The 15381-nt window shown below is 37.9% G+C and overlaps 1 protein-coding gene across 3 annotated transcripts in view; it reads right to left on the bottom strand.

Annotated features, from left to right (window-relative positions):
• The window catches only part of ITGA9 (integrin subunit alpha 9), a 5160704-nt gene that overhangs the window by 2718851 nt on the left and 2426472 nt on the right, over positions 1 to 15381 (bottom strand). The window lies entirely within an intron of this gene.

Genomic DNA, 15381 nt, shown 5'->3' with positions numbered 1-15381 from the left:
GTATCGCATAATGGTGGTATTGTCTGTCTTTACCAATAGTTGTCCTGGAAGAATAAGGTCTTTGAAGGCTATCAGAGCATTCTGTACAGCTAACATTTATTTTTGATTGATATGCAGGTGCATCTGCTTTGGGTTCCATTTGCCCTGAATGCACTGCCCTGCCATGTGAGCCCCCCATGCATAGTCTGATGCATCTGTTGTTAGGGTTTGGGTGGCAAGGGGTAGAGTGAAAGGGAGTCCCTTGTTGTGGTTGCAGGCCTCTGCCCCACGAAAGGAACTCTGCCCTTACACAAGGAATAATAGGAATTATTGTTTCCAGATGCCAAGAATGTTGACACCATAGACTTTTTAGATACCACTGAAGTTTCCTCATATGCAGTCTTGCATATGGAATTAACAGAATGCAAGATGCCATGAACCCCAGAGCTTGCAGTATTTTCCTTGCAGATAGCTGGGTTTTTGTGGCCAGTAGGTTGAAGTAAGTTGTCAAATAACTTTGTTTCTCTGGAGTGAGGAGTGCCATCTGGGAAGTTGTGCTCAATCTTGCTCCCAGGAAAACAATCTGTTGGCAGGGTACTAGGTGTAATTTATTCTCATTGATGGCGTACCCCAGTGAAGTTAGAAATCTCTTTACAAATGCCAGGTGCTGTAATAGCAAGTCCTGACTTTCCGCCTGAATCAGGCAATCATCCAAGTATGGGTAAATTTGAATATTTCTCTGCCTGCAAAATGCAATGACAGGAGCTAGGCACTTTTTGAATATCCTGGGCACAGTAGATAAGCCAAAGGGAAGTGCAGAGAACTGATAGTGCATGGAGCCTGCCCTGAAGCGTAGGTATTTCCTGCAAGATTCCCTGATTGAGATGTGCAAGTAAGCTTCTTTAAGTCTAGGGTTGCCAGCCAGACATCTTTGGCTAGCATAGGAAGCAGCTGTTGGAGAGTTAGCATTTTGAATTTTGGAACTACCAGAAAGGTGTTGAGAATAGACAGATCCAGGATAGGACACCAGCAGTTTTCTTTTCTGGGAATCAGGAACGGTCTTGAATAAAAGCCTTGTCCCCTTTGTTCTGCTGGGGCAAGCTGAATAGCCTCGATGCTGAGGAGAGAGAGAGCACTTGTTTTTGGCCCTCCACCTACTGGTTTGGGGGGAGGTCTGGCCATCCACTTAGGGTTGGGAGGGAGTGAAAGTGAAATCTGTATCCTAGGGAAACTATATTTAAAATCCATTTATCTTGGATAATGTATTCCCAGTTTTTTGCATGCAGGGTGAGCTTTCCTCCTAAAGGTGCAAGTAGTTGAGCAAGGCTTGGAGGAGTTAAGGATAAGTCATTGTGCAATTTTACCATAGGGAGGTGGCTTACTACTCCCTGCTTTGGACGTGGGAGCACCCCACTGCTTAGATCTGTGTATTACCTAAGACTGAAGTCTTGGTGGTCTGCTGCTCCTGGGTTTGGACTGAAAATGCCTGGAAGGGACTGGAAAGGACCAGTTCTTTGAAGGCCAATGCCTACTGAATCTAGGTGGCTTCACTTGTAAGAAATATTTAACAGTTTGCATAGATTTAGCTTTTTCCTCCATTATTTTAAGGACTTCTGCTTTATTGTCAAAAAGTCACTCTTGGTTTAAGGGTGCATCCAGTAATTTTGCCTTTACATGATCTGGCAAGTTTTGTTCCTTAAGCCAAGCATGCCTTCTAAGTACAGACCCAGTGACAGCACCCTGCAAGATGCTTCTAAAGCATCAAAGCCACATTGCAAAGTATGTTTACCAACTTGGTCAGCAGAATGCATTAACTCTTGTAAATCTTTGTGTTCTGCACAGTCAGGAATCAACATCATTTTCTGTTTAGTTAACCCCATAATATGCTGCTAATACTTTAACATATGAAACTGGCAATTTAAATCCCTAATGGCCAGAGTTAGCAGAGGTGTATACCTTCTTACCCCATCTGTCTAAAGCCCTAGAATCCCTGTCAGAAGGGTTAGGATTTTTGGCAGTAGTAGCCTTAATACCTTTTGGTTCTTGGGAAATGGTCTCAGGTTCCACAGTAGGATTCTTGAAGAGGAACTTGTGAGAATCCAGTACTCTGTAGTACCTGTCAGGTTTCCTGGGAGCTGGAGGCAAAGTATCCGGGGTAAGACTGGATTCCAAGAAAGCATCATCTACAATCTCCAGAACAGGAGGGATAGCTAGAGGCCTGTGCAGAGGCAGGTTTAAAAATTCCCTAAGTCTCTTTTTGGACTGAGAAAAGCCCTGGCTTTCCCAGTGGAAATGCTCCCTAAGGTTATGCAAGGTTTCACCAAAAGAAAAATCTTCTGGAGGGGAAGCAGAGGGAATGGAGTCCTCTGCATTAGAATCCTCATAGGTAGATAAGGGTAAGTCCTGGTAGTCAGAAGGAACAGAGATATCAGATTCCTGATCAGAAGAATCAGAAGGAAAATCAGTTCTAGGTCTCTTAGAGGGGGAAGGCTGGCTTCCCCTAATTAAGGTAATAAGGTATTCAGCCATTCTAATCATTTGTTTTTGAGGCATGTGGGCCTGAGAATGTGCATTGGTCATCGGTTTTCTAGGCGTAGTGTGGACTTTAGGCCTGTGGAACTCAGTATTTTTGGCTTGAAACGAAGTCGTTGGTTTAATATGAAAATCGGTAGGCCTGAATACATCCTCAGAAGCCAGTGCCTGCACAGCGGCTCCAGACCCATCCAAGGTAGAGACATCCGCAGGTTCCATAGTCGAAGAAGCATCTCGTGGCAAATTGGACTCCGAATGGGTCTCAGTAGAGGCCTGCAAATCTACAGAAGTGGGTATCAGGGGCTGTGAAATGCCTCACTGAGTACAGGTGGACTGCTAACTTACTTAACAGAAGCGTTGTCGGCAGTTTTGGACCTATGCGGTCTGTCTCTGTCTTTATCCTTACATTTTTTTCAGAAGATCGGTAGTCAGATGGCTTAACGAAGCCAGTACGGAGATCGAGAGTGAAAGTATTTAGCTACAAAAATAGCCCGACGACGAATAGTTTGGGCATTGAACAAGGCACAAAACCAACAGCGAGGGACGTTATAGTCTGGGCCTAAACAGGTGATGCAGTAAGAATGAAAATCTCTATGAAGTATTTGCTTTCCACAGGCAAGACAATTATTCATTTTTTCTGACATCAGTTAGAGCAAGAAAAAAGGATCCCCAATGGGGTACTTATCTTTTTGAAGACTTCAGGTCTGAAACTCGAAAATGAAAATTTCAGCAGTCGTCCGACCGGCACTTGTGAACTGCTTCTGCTTCGGGCATCGCACGGCAAGAAAGACTGATGTAATGGCATCAGCTGCATGTTTTATACCCCTGACGACCTAACATCATGGAAAAAGCGACAGCATCCGACGCAGAAATCCCAAGACTGGTATTCAGGCCAGCTGAGAGCTACCTGCAGGCAGATAACCCAAATGTGATGACTACAACAGTAAAACATGAAGAACATCAGATAGGTACCTGGAACATGCTATCTGAGAATATGAGTTGAAAGATTTTAGAAATTACCTACAGGGTATTTTGTCAGAAATGTTGAGGAGCAATTTATTTAAACTTAACCAACTAAAATCTCCTTCTGCTATACTGCTACTAACTAAATCAACTGATTGCTATCCTAAAATTTGATTCGAACCTAGCCTATGAATCAACTTTTTCTTCTTTTTATTTCTCATTATATATGCTATTACCACTACAACTTCAGTGCTATTTTTTTTTTGTTTAGACGAACAATTTTATGTGCATATGTCCTCAGCTTTCATTTTTATCTACATACCTAAGTGTTAAAACTAGCATTATTTGTAGCTGTATGATATGTTTTTGACAGTTTATTCCTGTATTATACTAGTGTAATTTTTGTTAAATGATTGTAGAGCTTTTCTCCCTGGGCCTCTGTTGAAAATGAGATTTGTACCTAGTCAGACTTTCCCGTTAAACAAATGTCAAATAAAAAAAAAATAAAAATGAATAAAAAAAACTAAGGAAATGAATTTTTTAGCTATGATATGGAAACTTAATTATATAGAAACAGTAAGGCTCTATTAAGTTTAATGTTGTTGGCTGTTAAAAATGTAATCATTATGAATTGGAAATTTAAAAAAAAAACAACTGTAGCAGTATTGTTGAATGATGTAAAGGAGATAAAAAGAACTACATATGGGACTTTTAGAAAAAGAAAGGAATAAACTACATAGAAATAAATGGAATCGGTGAGAACAATATGTACAGAATAATGTTCAGGAGGAGTGATTTCAGAGAAGAGGTATGAGCAATCTATATAATGTAAAACTGAATAATTGTTAAGACTTAATCACATTTGTATAACACATACAATGGAAACAATCATTATAAGGATGTGTTTTCTATTTTATAATTGAATATATACTCACAATTTAATTTCTCCAAATATTTTGGGTTTCTATTAAAGTCAGGTTATGATTAAAGTTCATGAAATTGGTATTATTTCAATCTTTGATGTTAGCCAAAAGTGGTGTTCGCAGCACCTGCAATGCGCACAGAATTGACTCTTGTAACTTATATGGAGTTGCATTGTATCAGTAGAATATCTAAATAAGACTGTAAATTCTTTTTTATGAGACAGTGCTACTACTACTGCTGGACTGTCTGGGCATATTTCTTCCACATTATTTGTTTCTACCTGCAAATCTTGATATTTGATGACTTTGTGTCTCCTTGTACACAAGATACTGTAATTGGTAGGTGTAGCAATTTCTATGATCAATGGTACTTTTGTCTTTTTTCATGGACTTCTATATGTGGTTTTCTGGCATCTATTTTTTGAACGGTTGGTAATGGCTGATTCCACATGATGTACACTTCGTCATTCACTATAATGCTTTGTGGTTCATGCTGCCAATGCTTCTCAGCTTCTTCTGTAATGTAGTGTTTGCACAATTTCCAGTGCAACAATCTTGCCACATTATTTTGCCTTTCAGTGTATAAGCCCTCTGCCATGAGAATATTACAACCAGCAACAAGGTGTGTGATTGTTTCTAATTATTCACTTACATTAGACCTACATTAGTCTATTTCTCCCAGGTCTCCAATGGAATAACAACAAGAACGGCTTCAGCAAATACACATCATATTCTTCATCAAATAACTTTAATAAAGACGAGCTAAAAAGCTTTCAGAAACTATTTCATCAGGTCTGGTACAAACAAATTCAAATGCTGCACTTTAAAAGTTTTCAGGGTCACATGTCCAAATGACATCACATTCACATTTAAAGGGATAGTATCATTTATATTTCTGTCGTAATTTCAAAACAGGTTTCAATTTTATGGCTTCATTTCAACCAGGTATTGAATCAGCCTGTAGTTCATTAATCCATTTATATTCCAGATTTTATGTTTTAGTTACTAAATCACCTCCTCTATCCGACTGGTTGTTGTGGTTGTCTTTCGGCTTTTACCGGTTAGGGGTCGCCACAGCAGACCTCCGGTCTGCTGATGATTGGCAGTAGATTTTCACAAACGCCGAGGTGCCAACTAGACGTTCAACCTTCAATGAAGGCACGCCCATTTACGCATGTCTTTCAAATGCCCACCCAACCATGGGGAGGACATGAAGACTCCACACAGAAGGCACTCCCCGCACTCCAGCTGAGAATCAAACGGGAGAACCTCTTGCTGTGAGGCAACAACGCTACCGCTGCACCACTGCGGATCTCCTCTATCTGACTGGTATACTATCTCAATGTTCATAAAAGTAAAAGAGTGTGCTTCACCTGCACTATCTAAATGTTTAAACAAGCATTAGTTTGAACTTGTATCCTTATATCAGACATGTGATTACATATTCTGTCCTTCAGCCTACAGTTAGTTTTACCCACATTGAAACTTTCAAAGTTCATATACAGGGCAAGATATACTATATTTGTGTGTTACATGTTGCAGTCCCATTTACCAAATATTACTTTCTACTCACTGGGTGTATGAAGCTACCTTCATTTCCTTTTTTATATATTAACAGAAAGTTAAGTTAAAACAGGGAATTATGTTTATGACCTTTCTTCTGCTCTTTATAACCTAGCCTGTTTTTCAAAGTCACCATCTTTCTATATCCAAAATATGGTGTATCCAAAAATTACTTTACTTTTTAAAATGAACCAGTTTTTCTTAAATATTTTCCTGTATTCCCTTAGAAAGAGCATATATATATATATATATATATATATATATATATATATATATATATATATATATATATACACATATATATATATTATACACACACACACACACATATATATATATATATATATATATATATATATATATATATATATATGTATATATGGGTCTAGGGCACATGCTCGACCACCATGTGTCCGAATCACAAAACATTGAACACACATACACGAAAGCGCTTAACATCAAAAAGCGCTTCCATGTATGTATAGTTAAAAAAAAATCTACGTAGCTCCCCTGCACCCCCCCTACTTTAATGTTCGGTGTTTTGTGATTCGGACATATGCTAGTCGAGCATGTGTCTGGATACCATATACATACATACATACATACATATATATATATATATATATATATATATATATATGTATATAGGTCTACTTTAAAACACCGACATGTAAAACACTGACAACGAGAACATTGAAACTGGAAGATCGAAAACTGAGATGACCGACAGTTTAAAAGCACGACGCTGAGAACACGGACATGTTAAGGTAAGTGCGCGATAGTGACAGACTATAGGGTTAGGGGCGGGTTAAGTGAGTTAGGGTTAGGGTGTGGGTAAGGTAAGTGTGTGATAGTGACAGACATTAGGGTTAGGGGCGGGTTAAGTGAGTTAGGGTTAGGGCGTGGGTTAGGTGAGTGTGCGATAGTGACGGACCTTAGGGTTAGGGTTTGGGTTAAGGTTAGTGCATAGATAGTTATGTATGTAAGGTTTAGTGTAGGTCTGTAAGGTTTTTGTTGTGCTTGTATTGTGTATGTGTGTTTTTCAGAAAAGGTATTTGTTTTGTTTTGTTTTGTTGATTGTCGGGATTGTGGTTTGTCGGGCATGTGAAGTTTCGTGCTTTTAAACTGTTGGTCATCTCAGTTGTCGATCTTCTGGTCTTGGTGTTCTCGTCATCGGTGTTTTGCGTGTCAGTGTTTTAAAGTAGACCCATATATATATATATATATATATATATATATATATATATATATATATATATATGGGTCTACTTTGAAACATCTAAAACCCATAACATTTAATTTCATAACATTGAACATCTAAAAACCATAACATCGAATTTCATAACATCTAACAGTACAAATTACAAGAAAATAACACCCCCTCCACATATAATGACACCAAACTACCAAACATACTTTTTACTACGTTTCTGCTGGGGGAACCCCAGTAAATTAAATATGCCAACACCAAGATCGCAATACAATGGAAAAAGTTAATTTCCTAACCCTACTGTATCAAGCCCCCCTGCAGAAACATAGTAAAAAGCGTGTATATGTCGTCATAAGTGGAGGTGATGTTATTTTCATGTGATTTGTACTGTTAGATGTTATGAAATTCGATGTTTGGGTTTTAGATGTTTTGAGTTTTAGACGTTCTAGTCTCAGTGTTATGAAATTAAATGTTATGGGTTTTAGATGTTTTGAAGGGGACCCATATATATTTATTTTATTTATTTTACATTTGCTTACCAGGAGTGTCCACTGGGCCGGAATGAGCCCATTTTCAGTGGAGGCCTGGGGAGAAAAGCTCCGAATAGACATTTATTAACAAACAAACAGAAAATGTTTTTACAACAAGTTCAGATATACAGCTAGGTTACAGAACAAAACATGGCTAAAGCAAGTTAAAAATGCAAGGCATTGTGTATTTTTGAAGTTATAGCAGTCATGACAGAATATGAATAGTTGCATTTTGAATAACAACAGTCTAACAGTCATAACAGTGTATAAGTAGTTATATAGAGTAAGGGTACAAATTTGCTAATGGAGCAGTTGCAAGGGGTCAGGTAATGTGGGGTGTGGAGCAGGAGCATTGCCAATAGGTAACTAGATGTGAATGGAGGCCATATTTGAAGGACCTGGCATTACTGGTGGCTCTGGGTGATGTAGGGAGTGAGTTCTAGAGTTTGGCAATGCAGAAAGAATAGAGTGGATGTTCTGCAGGGAGTGCAGATTTTTGGACGAGTAGCAAGGTTTCATTTTGTGATCTAAGTGGTCTGATTGGGTGGTACTGAGTTAAAGTGGAGGTAAGGGCTGGACAGTCAAGGGGTTTATAGATAATTTTGTGGGCTATTGAGAGTTGCTGGTGTATGAGGTATTGAGGTAGCTCAAGCCATTTGAGCGTGTGCAGCGAGGAACAGTGATGGGAAGAGTAGGTGGCATTAGGAGGAACAGTGATGGGAAGAGTAGGTGGCATTAGTTGCAAATCTCACTATTTTGTTATAACAGGTTTTCATTTTATTTTTTAGGGCTGTGAGAATGTTAGTGAAGAGGGGGGGGGCGCCATATAGTAAGGAGGGTAGTAGAAAGGTAGTGGCTAAGGTTTGTTTTGCAGTAGGGTTGAGGAAGTGTTTGCGCTTATAGAGGGTTCCTAGCTTCTGATGTGTCTTTTTTATGTTATTGTGGATGTGCTTTTGTCTATGGTAACACCTAGCAGTTTTGTGTGTGACAATTTCTAGGGTGGTTTTGTTTAATGCATAGATTTTGAAGTCTGGTTTATTTATAGTGATGTTTTTTTTAGGGGAAAAGAGAAGAAGTTTGGTTTTGTTTGGATTGAGTGCAAGATGATTGTTAGTCAACCAGCTTTCAATAGAGGAGAATGCTTGCTGTGTGTATGAGAGTAGTCCAGGTATGGTTTTGGAGGTGGAAAGTATAGGAGTCGTCTGCATATTGAATAACTGAGTTGTTGGGGACACAAGAATGAAATTCATTAATGAAAATACTGAACAGTAGAGGACCTAATATGGATCCTTGAGGAACTCCTGTGGGGGTGTCAAAGAATGGTGAGGTAAATTTGAGCCATCTAGTTTTTTTCTATTGGACAGGTACTTGGAAACGTTGGTGGGGACAGGTTCAGAGCTGAAAGCTTGGAGAGAAGTAAGGAGTGGGAAATGGTGTTGAATGCCTTGGACAAATCCAGCAAGAGACAGGAGACAATTTTCCCTTCACTGCGTGCTTGATTAACAGTATTTGTGAAAGATAGGAGAACAGTGGTAGTACTATGAGCGGGGTGGAAACCATGTTGGCAGGAAGATAAGAGGTATTGCTGGAGCTGGGAGTGTATGCATTTTTCTAAGATTTTAGAAATGGGGGGACAATATAGTTATGGGATGGAAGTTAGAGGTATCAGTATTATTACTGCCCTTATGTAGGGGAAGTATGTAGGCTTTCTTCCAGATGGTGGGTATATACAATTCCTGCATTGACCTGTTTAGGAGCATATTAATGGGGTAGGAGATGGCTGGAGCTGACACTTTCAGGTATTCCGGGGGTAGGTTGTCAGAGGCATTGCTTCCTTGTTTCAATTTTAGCAGGAGTTTGTGTATAGTAGATGTTGGTATTGGAGAGAGGGAAAATATGGTACTGGGTGGGTCTACTGGGTGGTCATAGTTGGTGGAGTGGTTAGTTTGAGAAGGTGGGGTGGGAATGTGGCAGTTAGTCTGGCTATAATTTCAAAAAAGTATGAGTTAAAGATCGTGGCAATTTCTAGGGGTGTTTTTTCAGGGTGTGGACAGGGATTACTTTTTGACCAGGGTTTAATAGTGAGGATATTGAGGCCCAGAACTGCTTTGGGTTTTGTTTGAAATTATGCTGCAAATTAATATAATGATTTTTTATGTCACTGATGACTAGACGTTTAACTTTGTTGCAATGGTGTCTGTACTGTTGGAGGTCAGAGAGATTGGTAGTTGTATGCCATTTATTCCAGGCTTTGTCTCTTACCATGGCCTGCTTGGTACTTTTAGAGACCCAGATACAGTTTTTTGTTTTTACTCTTTTGCGACACAGAGGAGCATGGTAGTTTAGGACTTTAAGGACCCTATCCTTACAAACTTACAGTCACACCTACAAACAAAACTTAACTCCTGCTATAACAAGATCGCAAAATTCGCCACCAATACAAACACACACACACACCACTGTACCTCTTTACACCAGCTTAACTGGCTAGAATTCCCCCATCACCTTAAGTATATACATCTAATGACAACCCACAAAATAATCTACCAACCAGAATCCTGTCCTTCCTTATCCTCCGTAATAAACCTGTACCATCCTAAATGCCAACTGAGGTCTGAAAACAAAATGTTACTATCTGTTAACAGATCTAGACTAGCCGCTGGCAAGATGTTGTACTCCCACACTGTTTCCAAGTTATGGAATAACCTCCCAACCAATATCAGAACTATCAATACTCATACAGCTTTCAAAAAGTCACTAAAACTACACCACTCTCTTCTCTCTGGCTATGCTCCTGCACCCTACCTTCCAAAATAACTAATCCCATCTCTGGAATGTCACTTGAACTCCCTCTCTCCTGTAGCCTATATAAGCATCTGGTCTGGTCTAAATAGATACATATGTCAACTGTACCATTTTTTTTTTACTATTCCTGAATGTAAACCTGATGGCTTAATGTATCTATATAATCTGTCAAAATGTACAAATCATGTCAATATTCATTGCTCTATGTTCCTATGTTAATGCTTACTACTGATGTAAATTGTTGTACATCAATGCTTACTAGTGATATAAATTGCTGCATACTGTTATGCAACCTTGTGGAGCTTTTCTCCCTGGGACTCCACTGAAAATTGGCTTTTTCAAGGCCCAGTGGACTTTCCCGGTTAACAAATGCAATAAATAAATAAATAAAAGCAATAAATAAAATTTTAGGAAGGTTGAATTAAAAAATTCAACTGCTTAATCTAGAGCAAGTGTTTTTAGTATGTTCCAGTTAATTGATTTTAGATGGTCATTAAAAATGTCTTGGGTGAAATTAGTAAGGGTTCACCATAATATATAAGGATGTTGGTTGATAGATATATAAATCTAACAACAACAAAAATTTATATATATACAAATATTTTGTATAAATGAAACATTCTGTATGTGTGTTTAAATGTATGTCAAATGTTTTAGTTTGTACAGTTTAATTGACTCATTGTATGAATATTGGGTAACTGATTTACTGCAACACTTGGTGTGAATAAAATTTTACTGACTTTAATCCATGTGGTGAAGCTGCTTCTTGAAGCTTTTTTTGTGTGTGTGTGATCAGTTATTGGTGTTTCTATTATTGGCTGGTTTTACTTGCCCCTCTTCTGCATCAATAGTATCTGCAAACACTGGTCATGATATATTATTTATTTTTTTCTTTAATAAATTTATACTGTCTTTCTAACTCTTCATTATGATATCCCCTATATAAAAATTCTTGAACTCAAAAAATTGGTTATTTATGATTTCATCACTGGTATTCAATCTAGCTACCATCGGCATTTGGCTTTACAGATGTTAAGAAATATAAACGGTGGATGTGTACTAAAGCTATATAAAAATGTGTTCTTTGCCTTTTTTTCTGTATGCTATGGTAGCTAGTTCTTGACTTAAAGTCCATGAAAATGATTTATTCTGCGAATATTGATGACAAAGCCAGAAAGTCTATTGTGTTAGAAAAATCAGGAAATAAAGTAAAATCTGCAAGATCACCTTCCCACAGTAGAAAGATGTCAACTCCAAATCATTTAACAAACAGGACCCTATCTAAAATCTGAATTTGTTTGTAAAAATATAAAATTGTTTTCCCATTGGGATAAAACTAAGTTAGCATAACAATTGGCTAATGGTGTGCTTATCATAACATCCTTTCTCTGTAAATAACATAGTTTATCATAACATAAAAACATTATTGGTAAAATCTAACTCAATTCATATATCAGATGAGTTTCTGTATTTCCCAAATTAGAATTTGTATTTAAAAAGATTTCACAGAATTTATACCAAATTGCTTCATTATTTACAGTGATTTTGAATGAATGTCCATTGCTATCATAAGAAAATCCAAAGGATTTTCCTTCATAGACCAATTACAAAGATGTTCCAAACAAATCAAAGCTGTCTTTTATATAATTTCTACATAACAGTAGAACATCCTTCAACTTTGTCTCTAGGTGTTTAGATAAAGGTTCTGTCACCCTCCCCCTACAGGAGATTATGGACCTCACTTGCGGGGATTCTATGTTTTTGTGTATTTTTGGGAGTCCATACAATCTAGGAATCATCGGATAAGAAACATAAAAATAATTCATATGCTCTGAAGATAAGAGGCCTTCAAGGTGCATAAAATTTATTCAAGTGAATAAACTTCACAGCTGACCTTATTAATTACCTTCCCAATATCTAATTTATTTAAGACCCTATATGTGTCAGTATCCTGTACTAAAGAAAGCAGACTGGGATTATAACATTCTGTGTCCATGATGACAATGGCTCCCCCTGCATTTTTAATTATATTATTATTGCTGGATATATATAAATCTAGAGCCTCCCTTTCTCTAATTGTTAGGTTACGAAACTTCTTAGTCTTATCAAAAAATAATACCCTCATATCCAATTCACATGTTTGTTGAAATGTATAAATCAAGGGGTGGCTATTTGGTACAAAGGTACTAGTTTTACTAGACATAGTCCAGTATGCATGTAGAGAAGGAAATAACAGGTTTAAATTTAATAAACAAGTAAGTAGTTTCTAATCTGTAAGACAGTCATTTAAATTTCCATAGAAAGATGGCACAAAAGTCATACCTTTATTTAGCATGGCTCGTTATGCATCATTAAGCACATAGGATGATAAATTAAAAATGATATCTTGCGAATTGTCCTCTACTGACATCTGTTCTTCCTGCACCTATGATAGCCAAAATCTCTTCCCTTTCCTTTTTATTTTTCTTGTTTTTTTAGGCCTCTTTTGCCACGTTGCTTCAGCAGAAGGTGTTGATTTTCTAGAATGGAAGGAAAATCCAGGCTGCTTAAAGCTGATGTTAACAGCTCATCAACTACATGTGTCTTGCCCACTATGACTAGATCGACTTGTATAGGTGCTAGTCGAGGTGTGTTCATTTCCATTCATTGATTACTGTTGTTAGAAAGATCCTTATTCATATTCTCCATAGATGTTACAAGGTGTTACTCCTCCATCATAGGCCATGTAAATACAACCCATTTCCTAAATTCTTGACATCTTTATTAACCATCCTTTGTTTAGTAGCAATTAATCTTCATTCAAAAGTATGCACATTCTCAACCATGCTTTCTACATCCTTGTTATTCACAGAAAACAGGGACAGTCACAGTACAACAGCAGCTCTCATCACTTTCACTGATATAGTAAACAAAGTTACAGACTCCAACCTACACACCTCCGCAGTACTACTGGATTTGTCAACCACCTTTGACATGGTCTCACTCAACAAATTACGTCAACAACTATCAGCACTAGGCTGTACACCACCCTCCAAGCAATGGTTTAGCAGCTATCTACCCAACAGACAACAATGCGAAAAGTGGCAGGACGGCCTATCTCAATATCAAACCAACAAAACTGGAGTCCCACAGGAGTCCATTCTAGGACCCCTCCTCTTCAATATATTCATAAATAACCTACACACTTTCTGCCATCACAGCATACTAATCCAATGCACTGATGATTCCACAATCATATCCTCCTCCAGCAGCATGTCCGAGCTGCTGCAAAAAACACATACTGCATTCACCTCAATAGAATCATGGCTAACTTACACACAATTATTGCTAATTCCTAAAAACACTAAACTTTTACTCTTTTCTCCTAAAACGAACACATCTGATTTCAAAATCTACTCACGAAACAAAAATGAAATTGAAATTGTTACAAGTGCAAAACTATTGGGTATCACCACAGACAACAAACTCACATTTGACCAACATATACTTAATGACATTTAAAACAACTAATTTCAAACTAGCAATACTCTATAGATATAAAAACTTTATGGACCCAGACACCAAAAAATGGCGTTGTCGCCTAACAGCAAGAGGTTCTCCCGTTCGATACTCGGCTGGAGTGCCTTCTGTGTGGAGTCTGCATGTCCTCCTTGCATTCATGTGGGTTTTCTCCAGGTACTCTGGTTTCCTCCCACATTAGAAAGACATACATCTGGAGCATTTTCTTCAGGCCTCCTCTGAAAACTGACTTCATTCCAAGTCGGATTTTCCCAGTAAATAAATGTTAAAAAAAATTTAAAAAAGCACTAGCTAATATCTACCTGATCCCCTCTCTACTCTACGGTGTTCCCATTTTTCCTAATCTACACACCTCTCTCAAACCACACTCTAGTCCTGCTATTATACAATTGTGAAATTTGCCATCAGCTCACCATATCACACTCACCACTGCTATGCTCTAAAGGAGCTTAACTGGCTAGAATTCCCCCACCATCTTGACTATCTACAACTCTCAATTGTACAAAACCTAATATATAAACCAGATAACTGTCCAGCCCTAAAACCTAGCCTGCAAACTTACATTCTCACCAGAAACCTCTGATCTGCAAATAGACAACTCACAGGCGTTCATAAACCCAACAAAAGAGAAGGCGAGTGTCTCTATGCTTAAGCCATAGCTAAACTTTAGAACAACCTACCAAATAATACCACAAGTGCAGAAAACTCCAAAAAGTTCAAACTCACACTAAAAAACTACCTCTTTAATTCCTGGACCTGCTCATGCCCAACAGCTAACATCTAATTTCCCAAATTCCTATGTTTTTCCCTCTCGCCACACATCTTTCACCCTCTTCTAACATCCTACCAACTTTAATCCTTCTTTGCTCAGCCCACTAACCCCTCAGCTTACAGTACAGCATCCCACAAACAGAAATTGCATCAATCTCTCTGATCTTCTTAATGTAACACATCTCATCAATCCCTAATAACTTTACCCTACAATTAACTATTGCCTCTACCACTATCCTATTAACTACGTAATGTGCTCTTTTCAAGTTATCACCACTCCTTCAAAACCATAAAATCCTTCTGTATTTAAATTTGACTATTATATAATTTGTATAAATATTCTGTAAAAGTATCCTAGTGTAAACAAGTATGGACTACTCTACCACCTAATGTGCCTCTTGCAACTATGTATTTTTATACTTTCTATTTTTATATTTTTTCATTCAATTTGATTATATATGCTAACTTTCTGTGTTTTATTCTCACTTTTGGAGCTTTTTTCCCTGGGCCTCCACTGAAAATGAGTTTCTGACCCAGTCAGACTTTCCCAGTCATGAAATGTCAATAAAGAAATAATAAATAAAAA

The sequence above is a fragment of the Protopterus annectens genome, chromosome 3.part0 (genome assembly GCF_019279795.1).
Source record: "Protopterus annectens isolate FY-2018-M chromosome 3.part0, PAN1.0, whole genome shotgun sequence".
In the NCBI taxonomy this organism is placed as follows: domain Eukaryota; kingdom Metazoa; phylum Chordata; order Ceratodontiformes; family Protopteridae; genus Protopterus; species Protopterus annectens.
This window is presented reverse-complemented; position numbering and strand designations above follow the sequence as displayed.